This window comes from Ranitomeya variabilis, chromosome 2, assembly GCF_051348905.1.
Source record: "Ranitomeya variabilis isolate aRanVar5 chromosome 2, aRanVar5.hap1, whole genome shotgun sequence".
Taxonomy (NCBI): Eukaryota; Metazoa; Chordata; class Amphibia; order Anura; family Dendrobatidae; genus Ranitomeya; species Ranitomeya variabilis.
Genome location: NC_135233.1, coordinates 102,098,563 through 102,105,000, shown reverse-complemented (window position 1 = coordinate 102,105,000; position 6,438 = coordinate 102,098,563). Strand labels below are relative to the sequence as shown.

Sequence of the window (6,438 nt, the reverse complement as noted above, 5' to 3'; positions counted from 1 at the left end):
GACTAAGACCCTGACACCTCATGCATGGCCCATGACTGACTGCTGCTGTGCTATTGTCAAATTTCTACTGTGGGACAATTGATGCCACTTTTCCTGGTGTATGACCCTAATCTTAGGAAATATTTGGACTCCAAATTGGGTCTTTTTTATGTCTGTTGCCTGAATTTGGAAGGGTTCTCATCACCAGGCCTACATCTGTCACTAATCCACCTGTTACTGATCAATGTTTAAACTAAAAATGCTGCTCCAAGACCTGTGCCATGCATCCATGCTGCGCAGTTATGCTATGTGTACTCTGCATCAATTGATGCCACTTTTCCTCATCAAAGTAAATGACCGACAGCACATCTGACAAAAATTGGCAGGAAAAGAGGCTGAGGATGCCCGTCCTATATCCACTGGACCCAAGTGGAAGAGTACACACCATAGGATGAAGTGAAGGACAGCATCCAGTCAAGGTGAAAGTGAAAAAATCTTCTTTATTGCGCCATAAATGCGACGTTTCAACCCAAAGGGTCTTTCTCAAGCATACCATACAAACAAAATGACGGCCTTAAATAGGAAGTTGGTCATCACCAACCAATCATCACATCTCTGGCCGCCCACATCATTTACATAACAAAGTTCAGCAATCACAAAAACAGTATAAAGTTTACATCACACATGATTAAAAACTGTGCATCTTATTTTATACATTACACATAACACATAATACAACCCAGAATTGTAATAATTAGCACATGTAGGGAATCAAACGTATGTAAACAATAATGTCCACCAATCACCGACGCTGTAAAGGCAAGGCTGTGTATGATCCACCAATGTGATACCTTGTTACTCATGCACACAGCGACCACAAATCAGAGTATGTCTAATGGGGCCCAATCATCAAGGATGGCACAAAAGAGCTTATTTAGTCAGATCCAATCCAGGTTCACCATACAAAACCATGTGTCAAGCGCTCACATATGGTATCACCTAACCATAGGTCACACTAGCCTCCATGCACAGGGCTCACATACTCCATGTCCAGCTGCCTAATTCATCAACCAATGAGCACACCCACCAGTCCCACATGACAGAGCCACAAGACCAAGCCTGCGACGCCGCCATGGTTACCGGGAGGGCACGCCCACCGGTCTCTAAACTCCACATGTGTGCAAATAGAGCAAAACACATCGTAGTAGTACAGCATCAGGGACGCACAATATGGGTAGCTAACACTATAGCAAAAATCATGTGGTACATGCAAAGAACCTTAACCCACATGCACCTATCCACAGGCTCCATACATAACACATACGGCGCCGTCATGGTGACCAATAGTACACGCCCACCCATCACAGGGGGTGTCACCCATGATACAAAACAACGCCTGCCATATCGATCAAGTACTATATGCCTAGGCATCCGCTATGCTGTCATCGACTATGGCCAGCACACATTTTCTGACTATCGGTGCCGATCGCATCCACCATCTAAATCACACACGCATCAGCTATGTACTCAGTGCTCCCGTCTCATAAAGCATCGGCAGGGAACACAACCTGCGGCGCTGTCATGTGACCAAGTACCGGCCCACAGGGGGCGTCACATATGATGTAGGTCAACGCCAACCACTACCGTGCTACCTTCGTGCTTCAGCATAAGCACCCATTATACATGTCAGCGGCTGCAGTCAGGATCAAGTTACAAGAATCAATAACCTCTATCATCAGTGCCACAATAAAGGCAGCATCGATGAGAGGACAAAGATCATAGACACCTCAAACTCTATGATCGCATATCTCCCAACACAGCCCCATTAATCACATAGGGGGATATCTACAATCTATACCAAATGCAATATCCATGGCTAGCTACTGTCATTATAACAGGTTATAAGGCTAAATCGATTTCACATACAGAGAAAGGATCCAAATATCTTAACATCCAAACATGTACTTGGCACAATGCCAAGATCATTCATAGGTTGTATTATGTGTAAAAAATTCCCATTATATACATGAAAGAATACCAAACCCCCATAAAAACAATACTACATGAAGAGCTCGTCACGGACATATAGTGCGATCTATCAGTGCGCACGTACCTGCAAATTGTAATCAACATTTAAACCCCCAGGGTAATGAGAGCCCAGCTTCGAGATGCACCTGAGTTCCTTCTGTTTCAGCAATTTGACTCTGTCACCACCCCTGCGTAGCGGGGGTACACTATCAATAGCCCTAAACCTTAGCTGACTAATTGCATGACCACTCTCAATAAAGTGCTTAGGTATTGGTAAATCCATCATTTTAGTCCTAATAGTACTTTTGTGTTTACTGATGCGTGCTTTTATTTGCATCGTTTTCTTACCCACGTATGTTAATCCACATGGACATGTAATCAGGTATATCACAAAACTCGAGGTACTTGTGTATCTTCCATTGATAACATTTTTTTTACCTGTGTGAGGATGATTAAAAAATTCCCCTTTAACCAAATTACTACAGCACGCACACCCCAAACAGGAAAAATTACCAAATTTAGGGGGACATAAAGTACTTTGAATGTTCACACTTGTTGGACCAACATCAGATTTAACCAACTTATCCTTCAGGTTACATCCTCTTTTGTAGGACAAAAGCGGAGGACGGGTAAACTCATCGATCCCGGGCAATCCTTGCTGTAAAATATGCCAATGTTTCAGTATTATATTTCTCATAAGTCCACTAGCCGTATTGTAAGTGGACACAAAAGGGATACGTTTCTCTCTAACCTTAACTTTCTTTTTTCTCACATCAGATCTCGACGTCTCCCTCACCCTATTCTTCTGTTCCTTAACACTAGCATACGGATAGCCTCTATCAAGGAATTTACTGCACATCTCTTCCAGTCTAGTATCTAAAAGTGAATCATCTGTAATGATTTTACGCACTCTGAGCATCTGGCTCCAGGGCAACGATTGAACCATCTTTTTCGGATGGTGACTGTTAAATTGAAGCAGGCTATTCCTATCTGTACTTTTTACAAAAAGATCAGTTTTCAAAGTAGACCCATCCTTGTAAACCATCGTGTCTAAGAATTGGATACGTTCATGAGAGTATACCACTGTAAAGTCAAGTTCTGGGTAAATGCTATTCAATTCATGATGGAACTCCAAAAGCTCCACAATTTGTCCCTCCCACACTACAAATATGTCGTCAATGTAGCGCCACCAGGCCCGGACGTGGGGCCAAAATCGGGAAACATACATGTACTGGTCCTCGAGTACCGCCATGTGGATGTTAGCATAAGTAGGGGCCACATTGGACCCCATGGCGGTTCCTCTCAGCTGCAGGTAGTAGACATCCCAAAAAGGAAGTAATTCCTTCTGAGGATGAACTCCAACAGCTGGAGGACCAGACGTGCACGCCCCGGCCCCACATCAGAGGCCGATAGCACCACATCAACAGCCGCCAGTCCCTTCTCGTGTTCTATAGAAGTATACAGGGAGACTACATCAAAGGACACCAGAACAGTATCAGCCGTTACTTTTAAATTCTCAATTTTGTCCAAAAAATCATCAGTGTCACGGACATATGACTTGGCCCTAGAAGCAAATTGGGACAACACTTTGTCCAAAAAAATTGCTGCCTGACTAAAAATAGAACCCCTACCCGAAACAATAGGGTGACTGGGGGGATTTAAATAGTCTTTGTGTATTTTAGGCAAGACATATATCAATGGCTTATCAGGGCAATCAGTCACCAAATAATCTGACAGCTTAGAGTCAATCAGGCCCTCTATCATGGCTTCATTGACTATGAGCTGCAATTCCTTTTGGAAATGCACAGTAGGATCTCCAGTCAATTTGCAATAAACATCATTGTCCGCCAATTGGCATAAAATCTCGGCTTTATATTTTACTGTGTCCATCACTACCACCGCCCCACCTTTGGATAGGTGCATGTGGGTTAAGGTTCTTTGCATGTACCACATGATTTTTGCTATAGTGTTAGCTACCCATATTGTGTGTCCCTGATGCTGTACTACTATGGTGTGTTTTGCTCTATTTGGACACATGTTGTGGAGTTTAGAGACCGGTGGGCGTGCCCTCCCGGTAACCATGGCGGCGTCGCAGGCTTGGTCTTGTGGCTCTGTCATGTGGGACCGGTGGGTGTGCTCATTGGTTGACGAATTAGGCAGCTGGACATGGAGTATGTGAGCCCTGTGCATGGAGGCTAGTGTGACCTATGGTTAGGTGATACCATATGTGAGCGCTTGACACATGGTTTTGTATGGTGAACCTGGATTGGATCTGACTAAATAGGCTCTTTTGTGCCATCCTTGATGATTGGGCCCCATTAGACATACTCTGATTTGTGGTCGCTGTGTGCATGAGTAACAAGGTATCACATTGGTGGATCATGCACAGCCTTGCCTTTACAGCATCGGTGATTGGTGGACATTATTGTTTACATACGTTTGATTCCCTACATGTGCTAATTATTACAATTCTGGGTTGTATTATGTGTTATATTTAATGCATAACATAAGATACACAGTTTTTAATCATGTGTGATGTAAACTTTATACTGTTTTTGTGATTACTGAACTTTGTTATGTAAATGATGTGGGCGGCCAGAGATGTGATGAATGGTTGGTGATGACCAACTTCCTATTTAAGGCCGTCATTTTGTCTGTATGGTATGCTTGAGAAAGACCCTTTGGGTTGAAACGTCGCATTTATGGCACAATAAAGAAGATTTTTTCACTTTCACCTTGACTGGATGCTGTCCTTCACTTCAACCTATGCCACGTTTCCTCATGTCTGCCTCTAATTTTAGCTGTTTTGGCAGGTTTTTGGCCCCCGTGAAGGTGTTGGGTCTTTCACCGTACCAAACCAAACCTTGAAAGCTTTACTCATTTCTATTCAACCACCACCATCTGCACTATTAATAAATAAATATAAAAAACTTATGCAGGGTTCCCCTGTACTTTTGATAACCAGCCACGACAAACTGAGAGCTGTCAGCTTTAGCAAGGCTGGTTATTATGATCAGAGGGGTCCCCACACCATATTTTTTAAATCTTTAATTAAATAATTAAGACAAACATGAGGTCTCCCCCACAGTCAAGCTAAAGCAGAAAGCTGGGGGCTGCTATTCTCAGACTGGTAAGAGGCCATGGATATTGGCCCCTCAGCCTAAATATAGCAACCTGAAGCTGCCTCAGAAAAGGCTCTTCTATTATGTCAGTGTGAGCACTGTGGGAAAGTTGTAAAGGTGCTTGTGCTGAAATCAGTGAGTTGAACTGAATTCATTGGCTGTGAATTCCCAAGACATTTCTGGCAGCACTGCGTGCGTGAGATTTTTCTTATAGACACCTCTCCATTACTAACCTCTGGGTTTGTTTTCAGCTGACTATTCAAAGGTGATATTAACCCCATAAATATAAACCCCACTTGCCACCGGCAAGTGGGATGAGCCAGGCAAAGCACCATTAAATAATAAAAAAAGCTTGGGGACCCCTCTATTCTTGATAACCAGCCATGCTAACACTGACAGTTGAGGGTTGCAGCCCTCAGCTGTCAGTTTTGCTTGGCTGGTTATCAAAAATATAGGGGAACACGTCAACTTTTTTAAAATTATTTATAGCGCAATTGATGAGCCAATTGATGACACGTTTTCTGGTGTCTGCTTCTAATTTAAGCTGTTTTAGCAGCTTTTGGGCACCCCTGAAGTTGTTGTCAATGCGTTTGGTTTTGCCCCCCCATTGATTTCAATGGTTTTCAGCTAGGTTCGGTGAACTGTTTGGCAAACTGTTCGGTGAACATCGGGAAGTTCGGCGAACATAGCTTGAGTCATCTAGTTTCCAAAATGGTGTCACTTGTGAGTGGTTTCCACTATTTGGGCACATCAGGCACCCTCCAAACACGACATGGCATCCGCTAATTATTCCAGCAAATTTTATATTCAAAAAGTCAAATAATGCTCCTTCCCTTCCAATCTCTGCTGTGTGCCTATTCAGTGGTTTTCCCCCACATTTGGGGTATCAGCATTCTCAGGAGAAATTGCACAACAAATTATGGTGGTCATTTTTTCCTTTTACCCTTGTGAAACTAAAAAAATGGGGTCTAAATTAACTTTTTTGTAAAAAAGTTAAATGTTATTTTTTTCCTTCCAGGAAAGATATATATCTTTGTACCGTGTTAGCCAGTAGATAGAAAATAATTAAGATTTAAGAGTTTTCAGTGGTTGATACCTTTTAATGGACAACTGAAAAGGTGATAACAAATTGCAAGCTTTTGAGGCTACTATGGTCATCATCAGGCATAAAATAGCACAAAATCTGAAGAGTCACATATTTGTCTTATTTATTGCATTATTTCTGTGTCCTGTTGTGTATAAATATGTTACTCTTCAGATTTTGCGTTATTTTTACCCTCCTGCATAATTATGTTAGAAGTTGCCTGCA

General features: G+C 42.5%; 1 protein-coding gene across 1 annotated transcript in view; it reads left to right on the top strand.

Moving 5' to 3' along the window:
- Positions 1-6,438, top strand: part of CCDC85A (coiled-coil domain containing 85A) — a 556,034-nt gene that overhangs the window by 154,063 nt on the left and 395,533 nt on the right. The gene's annotated exons all lie outside the window — the stretch shown is intronic.